Source organism: Dermacentor andersoni, unplaced genomic scaffold (genome assembly GCF_023375885.2).
Source record: "Dermacentor andersoni unplaced genomic scaffold, qqDerAnde1_hic_scaffold ctg00000039.1, whole genome shotgun sequence".
In the NCBI taxonomy this organism is placed as follows: domain Eukaryota; kingdom Metazoa; phylum Arthropoda; class Arachnida; order Ixodida; family Ixodidae; genus Dermacentor; species Dermacentor andersoni.
In genome coordinates, this window is record NW_027314752.1 from 33,879,015 (window position 1) to 33,898,600 (window position 19,586).

Sequence of the window (19,586 nt, forward strand, 5' to 3'; positions counted from 1 at the left end):
GAACACAATATTTCCAACAGGTCAGGGGGTGTAGTCCCAAGGGCGAATATGGCGTTTCACCACTGCATGGTTTGTATTGCGGTATGCCATAGTCCTAGGCGTTTCTGCTGCCCTGCGTGCGGCTTAGCTCTGACGCCCGATTCTTCGTGGGATATTATTTTCTTATACGCAGAAGAACACATTAATCCAACAGGGCAGGGGGTGTAGTTTTTAGGGCGAATATGGCGTTTCACCACTGCATGTCTTGTTTCACGGTATGCCATAGTGCTAGACGTTTCTACTGCCGCGCGTGCGGCTTAGCTCTGACGCCCGATTCTTCGTGGGATGTTATTTTCTTATACGCACAAGAACACATTATACCAACAGGCCAGGGGGGGGGGGGGGTATTTCTTAGGGCGAATGTGGCGTTTCACCACTGCATGTCTCGTTTCATGGTATGCCATAGTGCTAGACGTTTCTGCTGCCGCGCGTGCGGCTTAGCTCTGACGCCCGATTCTTCATGGGCTATATTTTCTTATACGCTCAAGAACACATTATTCCAACAGGGCAGGGGGTGTAGTTCTTAGGGCGAATACGGCGTTTCACCACTGCATGTCTTGTTTCACGTATGCCATAGTCCTAGACGTTTCTGCTGCCACGCGTGCGGCTTAGCTCTGACGCCCAATTCTTCGTGGGATGTGATTTTCTTATACGCACAAGAACACATTAATCCAACAGGGCAGTGGGTGTAGGTATTAGGGCGTATATTGCGTTTTACGACTGCATGTCTTGTTTAACGGTATGCCATAGTGCTAGACGTTTCTCCTGCCACGCGTGCGGCTTAACTCTGACGCCCGATTCTTCGTGGGATGTGATTTTGATATACGCACAAGAACACATTAATCCAACAGGGCAGGGGGTGTTGTTCTTAGGGCGAATATGGCGTTTCACCACTGCATGTCTTGTTTAACGGTATGCCATAGTGCGAGACGTTTCCGCTGCCGCGCGTGCGGCTTAGCTCTGACGCCCGATTCTTCGTGGGATGTGATTTTCTTATACTCACAAGAACACAATATTCTAACGAGGCAGGGGGTGCAGTTCTTAGGGCGAATACGGCGTTTCACCACTGCATGTCTTGTTTCACGGTATGCCATAGTCCTAGACGTTTCTGCTGCCATGCGTGTGGCTTAGCTCTGACGCCCGATTCTTCGTGGGTTGTGATTTTCTTACACGCACAAGAACACAATAATCCAACAGGGCAGGGGGTGTAGTTCTTAGGGCGAACATAGCGTTTCACCACTGCATGTCTTGTTAACGGTATGCCATAGTGCTAGACGTTTCTGCTGCCACGCGTGCGGCTTAACTCAGACGCCCGATTCATCGTGGGATGTGATTTTCTTATACGCAGAAGAACACATTAATCCAACAGGGCAGGGGGTGTAGTTCTTAGGGCGAATATGGCGTTTCACCACGGCATGTCTTGTTTTGCGGTATGCCATAGTGCTAGACTTTTCTGCTGCTGCGCGTGCGGCTTAGCTCTGACGCCCGATTCTTCGTGGCATATTATTTTCTTATACGCACAAGAACACATTATTCCAACAGGGCAGGGAGTGTAGTTCTTAGGGCGAATATTGCGTTTCACCACTGCATGTCTTGTTTACGGTATGCCATAGTGCTAGACGTTTCAGCTGGCACGCGTGCGGCTTAGCTCTGACGCCCGATTCTTCGTAGGATATTATTTTCCTATACGCACAAGAACACATTATACCAACAGGGCAGGGAGTGCAGTTCTTAGGGCGAATATGGCGTTTCACCACTGCATGTCTTGTTTTACGGTATGCCATAGTGCTAGACGTTTCTGCTGCCACGCGTGCGGCTTAACTCTGACGCCCGACTCTTCGTGGGATATTATATTCTTATGCGCACAAGAACACATTATTCCAACAGGGCAGGGGGTGTAGTTCTTAGGGCGAATATGGCGTTTCACCATTGCATGTCTTGTTTACGGTATGCCATAGTGCGAGACGTTTCTGCTGGCACGCGTGCGGCTTAGCTCTGACGCCCGAATCTTCGTAGGATATTATTTTCTTATACGCACAAGAACACATTATTCCAACAGGGCAGGGAGTGTAGTTCTTAGGGCGAATATAGCGTTTCACCACTGCATGTCTTGTTTACGGTATGCCATAGTGCTAGACGTTTCTGCTGCCACGCGTGGGCTTAGCTCTGTCGCCCGATTCTTCGTAGGATATTATTTTCTTATACGCACAAGAACACATTATTCCAACAGGGCAGGGAATGTAGTTCTTAGGGCGAATATGGCGTTTCACCACTGCATGTCTTGTTTTACGGTATACCACAGTGCTAGACGTTTCTGCTGCCGCACGTGCGGCTAAGCACTGACGCCCGATTCTTGGTGGGATGTTATTTTCTTACACGCACAAGAACACAATAATCTAACAGGTCAGGGGGTGTAGTTCCTAGGGCGAGTATGGCGTTCCACCTCTGCATGTCTTGTTTTACGGTATGCCATCGTGCTAGACGTTTCTGCTGCCGCGCGTGCGGCTTAACTCTGACGCCCGATTCTTTGTGGGATGTGATTTTCTTATACGCCCAAGAACACAATATTTCCATCAGGACAGGGGGTGTAGTTCCTAGGGCGAATATGGCGTTCCAACTCTGCGTGTTTCGTTTCACGGAATGCCATTTGTGCGAGACGTTTCTGCTGCCGCGCGTACGGCTTAGCTCTGACGCCCGATTCTTCATGGGATATTATTTTCTTATACACACAAGAACGCATTATTCCAACAGGGCAGGGGGGGGTAGTTTTAAGGGCGAATATGGCCTTTGACCACTGCATGTCTTGTATCACGGTATGCCATAGTGCGAGACGTTTCTGCTGCTGCGCGTGCGGCTTAGCTCTGACGCCCGATTCTTCGTGGGATGTGATTTTTTTATACGCACAAGAATACAATAATCTAACAGGTCAGGGGGTGTAGTTCCTAGGGCGAGTATGGCGTTCCACCTCTGCATGTCTTGTTTTACGGTATGCCATAGTGCTAGACGTTTCCGCTGCCGCGCGTGCTGCTTAAATCTGACGCCCCATTCTTCGTGGGATGTGATTTTCTTATACGCACAAGAACACAATATGTCCAACAGGTCAGGGGGTGTAGTTCCTATGGCGAATATGGCGTTTCACCACTGCATGTCTTGTTTTACGGTATGCCATAGTGCGAGACGTTTCTGCTGCCGCGCGGACGGCTTAGCTCTGACGCCCGATTCTTCGTGGGATGTGATTTTCTTATACGCACAAGAACACAATATTCTAACGAGGCAGGGGGTGTAGTTCTTAGGGCGAATACGGCGTTTCACCACTGCATGTCTTGTTTGACGGTATGCCATAGTGCTAGACGTTTCTCCTGCCACGCGTGCGGCTTAACTCTGACGCCCGATTCTTCGTCGGATGTGATTTTCGTATACGCACAAAAACACATTAATCCAACAGGGAAGGGGGTGTTGTTCTTAGGGCGAATATGGCGTTTCACCACTGCATGTCTTGTTTAACGGTATGCCATAGTGCGAGACGTTTCCGCTGCCGCGCGTGCGGCTTAGCTCTGACGCCCGATTCTTCGTGGGATGTGATTTTCTTATACTCACAAGAACACAATATTCTAACGAGGCAGGGGGTGCAGTTCTTAGGGCGAATACGGCGTTTCACCACTGCATGTCTTGTTTCACGGTATGCCATAGTCCTAGACGTTTCTGCTGCCATGCGTGTGGCTTAGCTCTGACGCCCGATTCTTCGTGGGTTGTGATTTTCTTACACGCACAAGAACACAATAATCCAACAGGGCAGGGGGTGTAGTTCTTAGGGCGAACATAGCGTTTCACCACTGCATGTCTTGTTAACGGTATGCCATAGTGCTAGACGTTTCTGCTGCCACGCGTGCGGCTTAACTCAGACGCCCGATTCATCGTGGGATGCGATTTTCTTATACGCACAAGAGCACAATATTTCCAACAGTTCAGGGGGTGTAGTCCCAAGGGCGAATATGGCGTTTCACCACTGCATGGTTTGTATTGCGGTATGCCATAGTCCTAGACGTTTCTGCTGCCGTGCGTGCGGCTTAGATCTGACGCCCGATTCTTCGTGGGATATTATTTTCTTATACGCAGAAGAACACATTAATCCAACAGGGCAGGGGGTGTAGTTCTTAGGGCGAATATGGCGTTTCACCACGGCATGTCTTGTTTTGCGGTATGCCATAGTGCTAGACTTTTCTGCTGCTGCGCGTGCGGCTTAGCTCTGACGCCCGATTCTTCGTGGGATATTATTTTCTTATACGCACAAGAACACATTATTCCAACAGGGCAGGGAGTGTAGTTCTTAGGGCGAATATTGCGTTTCACCACTGCATGTCTTGTTTACGGTATGCCATAGTGCTAGACGTTTCAGCTGGCACGCGTGCGGCTTAGCTCTGACGCCCGATTCTTCGTAGGATATTATTTTCCTATACGCACAAGAACACATTATACCAACAGGGCAGGGAGTGCAGTTCTTAGGGCGAATATGGCGTTTCACCACTGCATGTCTTGTTTTACGGTATGCCATAGTGCTAGACGTTTCTGCTGCCACGCGTGCGGCTTAACTCTGACGCCCGACTCTTCGTGGGATATTATATTCTTATGCGCACAAGAACACATTATTCCAACAGGGCAGGGGGTGTAGTTCTTAGGGCGAATATGGCGTTTCACCATTGCATGTCTTGTTTACGGTATGCCATAGTGCGAGACGTTTCTGCTGGCACGCGTGCGGCTTAGCTCTGACGCAGGAATCTTCGTAGGATATTATTTTCTTATACGCACAAGAACACATTATTCCAACAGGGCAGGGAGTGTAGTTCTTAGGGCGAATATAGCGTTTCACCACTGCATGTCTTGTTTACGGTATGCCATAGTGCTAGACGTTTCTGCTGCCACGCGTGGGCTTAGCTCCGACGCCCGATTCTTCGTAGGATATTATTTTCTTATACGCACAAGAACACATTATTCCAACAGGGCAGGGAATGTAGTTCTTAGGGCGAATATGGCGTTTCACCACTGCATGTCTTGTTTTACGGTATACCACAGTGCTAGACGTTTCTGCTGCCGCACGTGCGGCTAAGCACTGACGCCCGATTCTTGGTGGGATGTTATTTTCTTACACGCACAAGAACACAATAATCTAACAGGTCAAGGGGTGTAGTTCCTAGGGCGAGTATGGCGTTCCACCTCTGCATGTCTTGTTTTACGGTATGCCATCGTGCTAGACGTTTCTGCTGCCGCGCGTGCGGCTTAACTCTGACGCCCGGTTCTTTGTGGGAAGTGATTTTCTTATACGCCCAAGAACACAATATTTCCATCAGGACAGGGGGTGTAGTTCCTAGGGCGAATATGGCGTTCCAACTCTGCGTGTTTTGTTTCACGGAATGCCATTTGTGCTAGACGTTTCTGCTGCCGCGCGTACGGCTTAGCTCTGACGCCCGATTCTTCATGGGATATTATTTTCTTATACACACAAGAACGCATTATTCCAACAGGGCAGGGGGGGGGGTAGTTTTAAGGGCGAATATGGCCTTTGACCACTGCATGTCTTGTATCACGGTATGCCATAGTGCGAGACGTTTCTGCTGCTGCGCGTGCGGCTTAGCTCTGACGCCCGATTCTTCGTGGGATGTGATTTTTTTATACGCACAAGAATACAATAATCTAACAAGTCAGGGGGTGTAGTTCCTAGGGCGAATATAGCGTTCCACCTCTGCATGTCTTGTTTTACGGTATGCCATAGTGCTAGACGTTTCCGCTGCCGCGCGTGCTGCTTAAATCTGACGCCCCATTCTTCGTGGGATGTGATTTTCTTATACGCACAAGAACACAATATGTCCAACAGGTCAGGGGGTGTAGTTCCTATGGCGAATATGGCGTTTCACCACTGCATGTCTTGTATCACGGTATGCAATAGTGCGAGACGTTTCTGCTGCCGCGCGTGCGGCTTAGCTCTGACGCCCGATTCTTCGTAGCATATTATTTTCTTATACGCACAAGAACACATTATTCCAACAGGCCAGGGGGGGTAGTCCTTAGGGCGAATGTGGCGTTTCACCACTGCATGTCTTGTTTCACGGTATGCCATAGTGCTAGACGTTTCTACTGCCGCGCGTGCGGCTTAGCTCTGACGCCCGATTCTTCGTGGGATGTTATTCTCTTATACGCACAAGAACACATTATGCCAACAGGCCAGGGGGGGGGGGGGTAGTTCTTAGGGCGAATGTGGCGTTTCACCACTGCATGTCTCGTTTCATGGTATGCCATAGTGCTAGACGTTTCTACTGCCGCGCCTGCGGCTTAGCACTGACGCCCGATTCTTCGTGGGATGCGATTTTCTTATAGGCACAAGAACACATTAATCCAACAGGGTAGGGGGTGTAGTTCTTAGGGCGAATATGGCGTTTCACCACGGCATGTCTTGTTTTGCGGTATACCATAGCGCTAGATGTTTCTGCTGCTACGCGTGCCGCTTAGCTCTGACGCCCGACTCTTCTTGGGATGTGATTTTCTTATAGGCACAAGAAAACATTAATCCAACAGGGCAGGGAGTGTAGTTCTTAGGGCGAATATGGCGTTTCACCACGGCATGTCTTGTTTTGCGGTATGCCATAGTGCTAGACTTTTCTGCTGCTGCGCGTGCGGCTTAGCTCTGACGCCCGATTCTTCGTGGGATATTATTTTCTTATACGCACAAGAACACATTATTCCAACAGGGCAGGGAGTGTAGTTCTTAGGGCGAATATGGCGTTTCACCACTGCATGTATTGTTTTGCGCTGTGCCATAGTCCTAGACGTTTCTGCTGCCGCGCGTGCGGCTTAGCTCTGACGCCCGATTCTTCGTGGGATATTATTTTCTTATACGCACAAGAACACATTAATCCAACAGGCCAAGGGGGGGGGGGGTAGTTCTTAGGGCGAATGTGGCGTTTCACCACTGCATGTCTCGTTTCATGGTATGCCATAGTGCTAGACGTTTCTACTGCCGCGCCTGCGGCTTAGCACTGACGCCCGATTCTTCGTGGGATGCGATTTTCTTATAGGCACAAGAACACATTAATCCAACAGGGTAGGGGGTGTAGTTCTTAGGGCGAATATGGCGTTTCACCACGGCATGTCTTGTTTTGCGGTATACCATAGCGCTAGATGTTTCTGCTGCTACGCGTGCCGCTTAGCTCTGACGCCCGACTCTTCTTGGGATGTGATTTTCTTATAGGCACAAGAAAACATTAATCCAACAGGGCAGGGAGTGTAGTTCTTAGGGCGAATATGGCGTTTCACCACGGCATGTCTTGTTTTGCGGTATGCCATAGTGCTAGACTTTTCTGCTGCTGCGCGTGCGGCTTAGCTCTGACGCCCGATTCTTCGTGGGATATTATTTTCTTATACGCACAAGAACACATTATTCCAACAGGGCAGGGAGTGTAGTTCTTAGGGCGAATATGGCGTTTCACCACTGCATGTATTGTTTTGCGCTGTGCCATAGTCCTAGACGTTTCTGCTGCCGCGCGTGCGGCTTAGCTCTGACGCCCGATTCTTCGTGGGATATTATTTTCTTATACGCACAAGAACACATTAATCCAACAGGCCAAGGGGGGGGGGGATAGTGCTTAGGGCGAATATGGCGTTTCACCACTGTATGTCTCGTTTTACGATATGCCATTTGTGCTAGACATTTCTGCTGCCGCGCGTACGGCTTAGCTCTGACGCCCGATTCTTCATGGGATATTATTTTCTTATACACTCAAGAACACATTATTCCAACAGGGCAGGGAGGGGGGGTAGTTTTTAGGGCGTATATGGCCTTTCACCACTGCATGTCTTGTATCACGGTATGCCATAGTGCGAGACGTTTCTGCTGCCGCGCGTGCGGCTTAGTTCTGACGCCCGATTCTTCGTGGTATATTATTTTCTTATACGCACAAAAACACGTTAATCCAACAGGCCAGGGGGGGATAGCACTTAGGGCGAATGTGGCGTTTCACCACTGCATGTCTTGTTTTATGGTATGCCATAGTGCTAGACGTTTCTGCTGCCACGCGTGCGGCTTAGCTCTGACGCCCGATTCTTCGTGGGATGTGATTTTCTGATACGCACAAGAACACAATAATCCAACAGGGCAGGGAGTGCAGTTCTTAGGGCGTATATGGCCTTTCACCACTGCATGTCTTGTATCACGGTATGCCATAGTGCTAGACGTTTCTGCTGGCACGCGTGCGGCTTAGCTCTGACGCCCGATTCTTCGTAGCATATTATTTTCTTATACGCACAAGAACACATTATTCCAACAGGCCAGGGGGGGTAGTCCTTAGGGCGAATGTGGCGTTTCACCACTGCATGTCTTGTTTTATGGTATGCCATAGTGCTAGACGTTTCTGCTGCCACGCGTGCGGCTTAGCTCTGACGCCCGATTCTTCGTGGGATGTGATTTTTTTATACGCACAAGAATACATTAATCTAACAGGTCAGGGGGTGTAGTTCTTAGGGCGAATATGGCTTTTCATCACTGCATGTCTTGTTTTACGGTATGCCATAGTGCGAGACGTTTCTGCTGCCGCGCGTGCGGCTTAGGTCTGACGCCCGATTCTTCGTGGGATATATTTTCTTATACGCACAAGAACACATTATACCAACAGGGCAGGGGGTGTAGTTCTTAGGGCGAATGTGGCGGTTCACCACTGCATGTCTTGTTTAACGCTATGCATTAGTCCAAGATGTTTCTGCTGCCGCGCGTGCGGCTTAGCTCTAACGCCCGATTTTTCGTGGGATATTACTTTCTTGTACGTACAAGAACACAATAATCCAACAGGCCAGGGGGGGGGGGGGGGGGTAGTTCTTAGAGCGAATATGGCGTTTCACCACTCCATGTGTTGTCTTACGGTATGCCATAGTGCTAGACGTTTCTGCTGCCGCGCGTGCGGCTTAGCTCTGACGCCCGATTCTTCGTGGGGTATTATATTCTTATACACACAGGAACAGATTATTCCAACAGGGCAGGGGGGGGGGGGTAGTTCTTAGGCCGAATATGGCGTTTTAGCACTGCATGTCTTTTCACGGTATGCCATAGTCCTTGACGTTTCTGCTGCCGCGCGTGTGGCTTAGCTCTGACGCCCGATTCTTCGTGGGATATTATTTTCTTATACGCGCAAGAACACATTATTCCAACAGGACAGGGGTGTTGTTCTTAGGGCGAATATGGCGTTTCGCAACTCCATGTCTTGTTTAACGGTATGCCATAGTGCTAGACGTTTCCGCTGCCACGCGTGCGGCTTAGCTCTGACGCCCGATTCTTCGTGGGATGTGATTTTCTTAAACGCACAAGAACACATTAATCCAACAGGCCAGGGGGGGATATTCCTTAGGGCGAATAAGGCGTTTCACGACTGCATGTCCTCTTTTATGGTATGCCATAGTGCTAGACGTTTCTGCTGCCACGCGTGCGGCTTAGCTCTGACGCCCGATTCTTCGTGGGATGTGATTTTCTTATACGCACAAGAATACAATAATCTAGCAGGTCAGGGGGTGTAGTTCCTAGGGCGAATATGGCGTTCCACCTCTGCATGTCTTGTTTTACGGTATGCCATAGTGCTAGACGTTTCCGCTGCCGCGTGCTGCTTAAATCTGACGCCCGATTCTTCGTGGGATGTGATTTTCATATACGCACAAGAGCACACTAATCCAACAGGGCAGGGGGTGTTGTTCTTAGGGCGAATATGGCGTTTCGCAACTCCATGTCTTGTTTAACGGTATGCCATAGTGCGAGACGTTTCTGCTGCAGCGCGTGCGGCTTAGCTCTGACGCCCGATTCTTCGTGGGATATTATTTTGTTATACGCACAAGAACACATTAATCCAACACGGCAGGGAGTGTACTTCTTAGGGCGAATATGGCGTTTCACCACTGCATGTCTTGTTTCACGGTAAGCCATAGTGCGAGACGTTTCTGCTGCCGCGCGTGCGGCTTAGCTCTGACGCCCGATTCTTCGTGCGATATTATTTTCTTATACGCACAAGAACACATTAATCCGACAGGGAAGGGAGTGCAGTTCTTAGGGCGAATATGGCGTTTCACCACTGCATGTCTTGTTTCAGGGTATGCCATAGTGCTAGACGTTTCCGCTGCCACGCGTGCGGCTTAGCTCTGACGCCCGATTCTTCGTGGGATATTATTTTCTTATACGCGCAAGAACACATTATTCCAACAGGCCAGGGGTGTTGTTCTTAGGGCGAATATGGCTTTTCACAACTGCATGTCTTGTTTTACGGTATGCCATGGTGCGAGACGTTTCTGCTGCCGCGCGTGCGGCTTAGCTCTGACGCCCGATTCTTCGTGCGATATTATTTTCTTATACGCACAAGAACACATTAATCCGACAGGGAAGGGAGTGCAGTTCTTAGGGCGAATATGCCTTTTCACCACTCCATGTCTTGTTTCATGGTATGCCATAGTGCTAGACGTTTCTTCTGCCGCGCGTGCGGCTTAACTCTGACGCCCGATTCTTCGTGGGATGTGATTTTCTTATACGCACAAGAACACAATATTTCCAACAGGTCAGGGGGTGTAGTTCCTAGGGCGAATATGGCTTTTCACGACTGCATGTTTTGTTTGACGGTATGCCATAGTCCTAGACGTTTCTGCTGCCGCGCGTGCGGCTTAACTCTGACGCCCTATTCTTCGTGGGATGTGATTTTCTTGTACGCGCAAGAACACAATATTTCCAACAGGTCAGGGGGTGTAGTTCCTAGGGCGAATATGGCGTTTCACCACTGCATGTCTTGTTTTACGTTATGCCATAGTGCTAGACGTTTCCGCTGCCGCGCGTGCTGCTTAACTCTGACGCCCAATTCTTCGTGGGATATTGTTTTCTTATACGCACAAGGAAACATTAATCCAACAGGGCAGTGGGTGTAGGTATTAGGGCGAATATGGCTTTTCACGACTACATGACTTGTTTCACGGTATGCCATAGTGCTAGACGTTTCTGCTCCCGTGCGGGTGGCTTAGCTCTGACGCCCGATTCGTCGTGGGATGTGATTTTCTTATACGCACAAGAACACAATAATCCAAGAGGGCAGGGGGGTAGTTCTTAGGGCGAATTTGGCGTTTCACCACTGCATGTCTTGTTTTACGCTATGCCATAGTCCTAGACGTTTCTGCTGCCGCGCGTGCGGCTTAGCTCTGACGCCCGATTCTTCGTGGGATATTATTTTCTTATACGTACAAGAACACATTATTCCAACAGGGCAGGGGGGGCTAGTTCTTAGGGCGAATATGGCGTTTCAGCACTGCATGTCTTTTCACGGTATGCCATAGTCCTAGACGTTTCTGCTGCCACGCGTGCGGCTTAGCTCTGACGCCCGATTCTTCGTGGGATGTGATTTCCTTATACGCACAAGAACACATTAATCCAACGGGGCAGTGGCTGTAGGTATTAGGGCGAATATGGCGTTTCACGACTGCACGTCTTGTTTAACGGTATGCCATAGTGCTAGACGTTTCTGCTGCCGCGCGTGCTGCTCAGCTCTGACGCCTGATTCTTCGTAGGATGTAATTTTCTTATACGCACAAGAACACACTAATCCAACAGGTCAGGGGGGGTAGTTCTTAGGGCGAATATGGCGTTTCACCACTGCATGTCTTGTTTTACGGTATGCCATAGTCCTAGACGTTTCTGCTGCGGCGCGTGCGGCTTAGCTCTGACGCCCAATTCTTCGTGGGATATTATTTTCTTCTACGCACAAGAACACATTAATCCAACAGGCCAGCGGGGGGGGGGGGGTAGTTCTTAGGGCGAATATGGCGTTTCACCACTGCATGTCTTGTTTGACGGTATGCCATAGTGCTAGACGTTTCTCCTGCCACGCGTGCGGCTTAACTCTGACGCCCGATTCTTCGTGAGATGTGATTTTCATATACGCACAAGAACACATTAATCCAACAGGGCAGGGGGTGTTGTTCTTAGGGCGAATATGGCGTTTCACCACTGCATGTTTTGTTTGACGGTATGCCATAGTGTGAGACGTTTCCGCTGCCGCGCGTGCGGTTTAGCTCTGACGCCCGATTCTTCGTGGGATGTGATTTTCTTATACTCACAAGAACACATTAATCCAACAAGGCAGTGGGTGTAGGTATTAGGGCGAATATGGCGTTTCACCACTGCATGTCTTGTTTTACGGTATGCTATAGTGCGAGACGTTTCCGCTGCCGCGCGTGCGGCTTAGCTCTGACGCCCGATACTTCGTGGGATGTGATATTCATATACGCACAAGAACACATTAATCCAACAGGGCCGGGGGTGTAGTTCTTAGGGCGAATATGGCGTTTCACCACTGCATGTCTTGTTTTACGGTATGCCATATTCCTAGACGTTTCCGCTGCCACGCGTGCGGCTTAGCTGTGAGGCCCGATTCTTCGTGGGATATTATTTTCTTATATGCACAAGAACACATTAATCCAAAAGGCCAGGGTGGGGATAGTACTTAGGGCGAGTATGGCGTTTCACCACTGCATGTCTTGTTTTATGGTATGCCATAGTGCTAGACGTTTCTGCTGCCGCACGTGCGGCTTAGCACAGACGCCCGATTCTTCGTGGGATATTATTTTCTTATACGCACAAGAACACATTAATCCAACACGGCAGGGAGTGTAGTTCTTAGGGCGAATATGGCGTTTCTCCACTGCATGTCTTGTTTTATGGTATGCCATAGTGCTAGACGTTTCTGCTGCCAGGCGTGCGGCTTAGCTCTGACTCCCGATTCTTCGTGGGATGTGATTTTCTTATACGCACAAGAATACAATAATCTAACAGGTCAGAGGGTGCAGTTCCTAGGGCGAATATGGCGTTCAACCTCTGCATATCTTGTTTTACGGTATGCCATAGTGCTAGACGTTTCTACTGCCGCGCGTGCGGCTTAGCTCTGACGCCCGATTCTTCGTGGGATGTTATTTTCTTATACGCACAAGAACACATTATACCAACAGGCCAGGGGGGGGTAGTTCTTAGGGCGAATATGGCGTTTCACCACTGCATGTCTTGTTTCACGGTATGCCATAGTGCTAGACGTTTCTACTGCCGCGCGAGCGGCTTAGCACTGACGCCCGATTCTTCGTGGGATGTGATTTTCTTATAGGCACAAGAACACATTAATCCAACAGGGTAGGGGGTGTAGTTCCTAGGGCGAATATGGCGTTTCACCACGGCATGTCTTGTTTGGCGGTATGCCATACTGCTAGACGTTTCTGCTGCCACGCGTGCGGCTTAACTCTGACGCCCGATTCTTCGTGGGATATTATTTTCTTATGCGCACAAGAACACATAATTCCAACAGGGCAGGGGGTGTAGTTCTTAGGGCGAATATGGCGTTTCACCACTGCATGTCTTGTTTTACGGTATGCCATATTGCTAGACGTTTCTGCTGCAGCGCGTGCGGCTTAGCTCTGACGCCCGATTCTTCGTGGGATATTATTTTCTTATGCGCACAAGAACACATTATTACAACAGGGCAGGGGGTGTAGTTCTTAGGGCGAATATGGTGCTTCACCACTGCATGTCTTGTTTTACGGTATGCCATATTGCTAGACGTTTCTGCTGCCACGCGTGCGGCTTAACTCTGACGCCCGATTCTTCGTGGGATATTATTTTCTTATGCGCACAAGAACACATAATTCCAACAGGGCAGGGGGTGTAGTTCTTAGGGCGAATATGGCGTTTCACCACTGCATGTCTTGTTTTACGGTATGCCATAGTCCTAGACGTTTCTGCTGCGGCGCGTGCGGCTTAGCTCTGACGCCCAATTCTTCGTGGGATATTATTTTCTTATACGCACAAGAACACATTAATCCAACAGGCCAGCGGGGGGGGGGGGGGGTAGTTCTTAGGGCGAATATGGCGTTTCACCACTGCATGTCTTGTTTGACGGTATGCCATAGTGGTAGACGTTTCTCCTGCCACGCGTGCGGCTTAACTCTGACGCCCGATTCTTCGTGGGATATTATTTTCTTATGCGCACAAGAACACATAATTCCAACAGGGCAGGGGGTGTAGTTCTTAGGGCGAATATGGCGTTTCACCACTGCATGTCTTGTTTTACGGTATGCCATATTGCTAGACGTTTCTGCTGCAGCGCGTGCGGCTTAGCTCTGACGCCCGATTCTTCGTGGGATATTATTTTCTTATGCGCACAAGAACACATTATTACAACAGGGCAGGGGGTGTAGTTCTTAGGGCGAATATGGCGTTTCACCACTGCATGTCTTGTTTTACGGTATGCCATATTGCTAGACGTTTCTGCTGCCGCGCGTGCGGCTCAGCTCTGACGCCTGATTCTTCGTGGGATGTGATTTTCATATACGCACAAGAACACATTAATCCAACAGGGCAGGGGGTGTAGTTCTTAGGGCGAATATGGCGTTTCACCACTGCATGTTTTGTTTGACGGTATGCCATAGTGTGAGACGTTTCCGCTGCCGCGCGTGCGGTTTAGCTCTGACGCCCGATTCTTCGTGGGATGTGATTTTCATATACGCACAAGAACACATTAATCCAACAGGGCAGGGGGTGTTGTTCTTAGGGCGAATATGGCGTTTCACCACTGCATGTTTTGTTTGACGGTATGCCATAGTGTGAGACGTTTCCGCTGCCGCGCGTGCGGTTTAGCTCTGACGCCCGATTCTTCGTGGGATGTGATTTTCATATACGCACAAGAACACATTAATCCAACAGGGCAGGGGGTGTTGTTCTTAGGGCGAATATGGCGTTTCACCACTGCATGTTTTGTTTGACGGTATGCCATAGTGTGAGACGTTTCCGCTGCCGCGCGTGCGGTTTAGCTCTGACGCCCGATTCTTCGTGGGATGTGATTTTCATATACGCACAAGAACACATTAATCCAACAGGGCAGGGGGTGTTGTTCTTAGGGCGAATATGGCGTTTCACCACTGCATGTTTTGTTTGACGGTATGCCATAGTGTGAGACGTTTCCGCTGCCGCGCGTGCGGTTTAGCTCTGACGCCTGATTCTTCGTGGGATGTGATTTTCATATACGCACAAGAACACATTAATCCAACAGGGCAGGGGGTGTTGTTCTTAGGGCGAATATGGCGTTTCACCACTGCATGTTTTGTTTGACGGTATGCCATAGTGTGAGACGTTTCCGCTGCCGCGCGTGCGGTTTAGCTCTGACGCCCGATTCTTCGTGGGATGTGATTTTCATATACGCACAAGAACACATTAATCCAACAGGGCAGGGGGTGTAGTTCTTAGGGCGAATATGGCGTTTCACCACTGCATGTCTTGTTTTACGGTATGCCATATTCCTAGACGTTTCTGCTGCCGCGCGTGCGGCTTAGCTGTGAGGCCCGATTCTTCGTGGGATATTATTTTCTTATATGCACAAGAACACATTAATCCAAAAGGCCAGGGTGGGGATAGTACTTAGGGCGAGTATGGCGTTTCACCACTGCATGTCTTGTTTTATGGTATGCCATAGTGCTAGACGTTTCTGCTGCCGCACGTGCGGCTTAGCACAGACGCCCGATTCTTCGTGGGATATTATTTTCTTATACGCACAAGAACACATTAATCCAACACGGCAGGGAGTGTAGTTCTTAGGGCGAATATGGCGTTTCACCACTGCATGTCTTGTTTTATGGTATGCCATAGTGCTAGACGTTTCTGCTGCCACGCGTGCGGCTTAGCTCTGACTCCCGATTCTTCGTGGGATGTGATTTTCTTATACGCACAAGAATACAATAATCTAACAGGTCAGAGGGTGCAGTTCCTAGGGCGAATATGGCGTTCAACCTCTGCATGTCTTGTTTTACGGTATGCCATAGTGCTAGACGTTTCTACTGCCGCGCGTGCGGCTTAGCTCTGACGCCCGATTCTTCGTGGGATGTTATTTTCTTATACGCACAAGAACACATTATACCAACAGGCCAGGGGGGGGGGGGGGGTAGTTCTTAGGGCGAATATGGCGTTTCACCACTGCATGTCTTGTTTCACGGTATGCCATAGTGCTAGACGTTTCTACTGCCGCGCGAGCGGCTTAGCACTGACGCCCGATTCTTCGTGGGATGTGATTTTCTTATAGGCAGAAGAACACATTAATCCAACAGGGTAGGGGGTGTAGTTCCTTGGGCGAATATGGCGTTTCACCACGGCATGTCTTGTTTGGCGGTATGCCATACTGCTAGACGTTTCTGCTTCCACGCGTGCGGCGTAACTCTGACGCCCGATTCTTCATGGGATATTATTTTCTTATGCGCACAAGAACACATTATTCCAACAGGGCAGGGGGTGTAGTTCTTAGGGCGAATATGGCGTTTCACCACTGCATGTCTTGTTTTACGGTATGCCATATTCCTAGACGTTTCTGCTGCAGCGCGTGCGGCTTAGCTCTGACGCCCGATTCTTCGTGGGATATTATTTTCTTATGCGCACAAGAACACATTTTTACAACAGGGCAGGGGGTGTAGTTCTTAGGGCGAATATGGTGTTTCACCACTGCATGTCTTGTTTTACGGTATGCCATATTCCTAGACGTTTCTGCTGCAGCGTGTGCGGCTTAGCTCTGACGCCCGATTCTTCGTGGGATATTATTTTCTTATACAGAGAAGAACACATTAATCCAACACGGCAGGGAGTGTAGTTCTTAGGGCGAATATGGCGTTTCACCACTGCATATCTTGTTTCACGGTATGCCATAGTGCTAGACGTTTCTACTGCCGCGCGTGCGGCTTAGCTCTGACGCCCGATTCTTCGTGGGATGTTATTTTCTTATACGCACAAGAACACACTATACCAACAGGCCAGGGGGGGGGGTGTATTTCTTAGGGCGAATATGGCGTTTCACCACTGCATGTCTTGTTTCACGGTATGCCATAGTGCTTGACATTTCTACTGCCGCGCGTGCGGCTTAGCACTGACGCCCGATTCTTCGTGGGATGTGATTTTCTTATACGCACAAGAACACATTAATCCAACACGGCAGGGAGTGTAGTTCTTAGGGCGAATATGGCGTTTCACCACTGCATGTCTTGTTTTACGGTATGCCATACTGCTAGACGTTTCTGCTGCCACGCGTGCGGCTTAACTCTGACGCCCGATTCTTTGTGGGATATTATTTTCTTATGCGCACAAGAACACATTATTCCAACAGGGCAGGGGGTGTAGTTCTTAGGGCGAATATGGCGTTTCACCACTGCATGTCTTGTTTTACGGAAAGCCATATTCCTAGACGTTTCTGCTGCAGCGCGTGCGGCTTAGCTCTGACGCCCGATTCTTCGTGGGATATTATTTTCTTATACGCACAAGAACACATTAATCCAACACGGCAAGGAGTGTAGTTCTTAGGGCGAATATGGCGTTTCGCCACTGCATGTCTTGTTTTACGGTATGCCATACTGCTAGACGTTTCTGCTGCCACGCGTGCGGCTTAACGCTGACGCCCGACTCTTCGTGGGATATTATTTTCTTATGTGCACAAGAACACATTATTCCAACAGGGCAGGGGGTGTAATTCTTAGGGCGAATATGGCGCTTCACCACTGCATGTCTTGTTTTACGGTATACCACAGTGCTAGACGTTTCTGCCTCCACGCGTGTGGCTCAGCTCTGACGCCCGATTCTTCGTGAGATATTATTTTCTTTTGCGCACAAGAACACATTATTCCAACAGGGCATGGGGTATAGTTCTTAGGGCGAATATGGCGTTTCACCACTGCATGTCTTGTTTTACGGTATGCCATATTCCTAGACGTTTCTGCTGCCGTGCGTGCGGCTTAGCTGTGACGCCCGATTCTTCGTGGGATATTATTTTCTTATACGCACAAGAACACATTAATCCAAAAGGCCAGGGTGGGGATAGTCCTTAGGGCGAGTATGGCGTTTCACCACTGCATGTCTTGTTTTATGCTATGCCATAGTGCTAGACGTTTCTGCTGCCACGCGTGCGGCTTAGCTCTGACTCCCGATTCTTCGTGGGATGTGATTTTCGTATACGCACAAGAACATATTAATCCAACACGGCAGGGAGTGTAGTTCTTAGGGCGAATATGGCGTTTCACCACTGCATGTCTTGTTTTACGGTATGCCATACTGCTAGACGTTTCTGCTGCCGCACGTGCGGCTTAGCACTGACGCCCGATTCTTCATGGGATATAATTTTCTTATACGCACAAGAATACAATAATCTAACAGGTCAGGGGGTGTAGTTCCTACGGCGAATATGGCGTTCCACCTCTGCATGTCTTGTTTCACGGTATGCCATAGTGCTAGACATTTCTGCTGCCGCGCGTGCGGCTTAACTCTGACGCCCGATTCTTCGTGGGATGTGATTTTCTTATACGCACAAGTACACAATATTTCCAACAGGTCAGGGGGTGTAATTCCTAGGGCGAATATGGCGTTTCACCACTGCATGTCTTGTTTTATGGTATGCCATAGTGCTAGACCTTTCTGCTGCAACGCGTGCGGCTTAGCTCTGACTCCCGATTCTTCGTGGGATGTGATTTTCTTATACGCACAAGAATACAATAATCTAACAGGTCAGGGGGTGTAGTTCCTAGGGCGAATATGGCGTTCCACCTCTGCATGTCATGTTTTACGGTATGCAATAGTGCTAGACGTTTCCGCTGCCGCGCGTGCTGCTTAACTCTGACGCCCGATTCTTCGTGGGAGGTGATTTTCTTATACGCACAAGAACACATTAATCCAACAGGGCAGGGGGTGTAGTTCTTAGGGCGAATATGCCTTTACACCACTGCATGTCTTGTTTCATGGTATGCCATAGTGCTAGATGTTTCTGCTGCCACGCGTGCGGCTTAGCTCTGACGCCCGATTCTTCGTGGGATCTGATTTTCTTATACGCACAAGAACACAATAATCTAACAGGTCAGGGGGTGTAGTTCCTAGGGCGAATATGGCGTTCCACCTCTTCATGTCTTGTTTTATGGTATGCCATAGTGCTAGACGTTTCTGCTGCCACGCGTGCGGCTTAGCTCTGACGCCCGATTCTTCGTGGGATATTGTTTTCTTATACGCACAAGAACACATTAATCCAACAGGGCAGGGGGTGTAGTTCTTAGGGCGAATATGCCTTTTCACCACTGCATGTCTTGTTTCATGGTATGCCATAGTGCTAGACGTTTCTGCTGCCACGCGTGCGGCTTAGCTCTGACGCCCGATTCCTCGTGGGATGTGATTTTCTTATACGCACAAGAACACAATAATCTAACAGGTCAGGGGGTGTAGTTCCTAGGGCGAATATGGCGTTCCACCTCTGCATGTCTTGTTTTATGGTATGCCATAGTGCTAGACGTTTCTGCTGCCACGCGTGCGGCTTAGCTCTGACGCCCCATTCTTCGTGGGATGTGATTTTCTTATACGCACAAGAATACAATAATCTAACAGGTCAGGGGGTGTAGTTCCTAGGGCGAATATGGCGTTCCACCTCTGCATGTCTTGTTTTATGGTATGCCATAGTGCTAGACGTTTCCGCTGCCGCGCGTGCTGCTTAACTCTG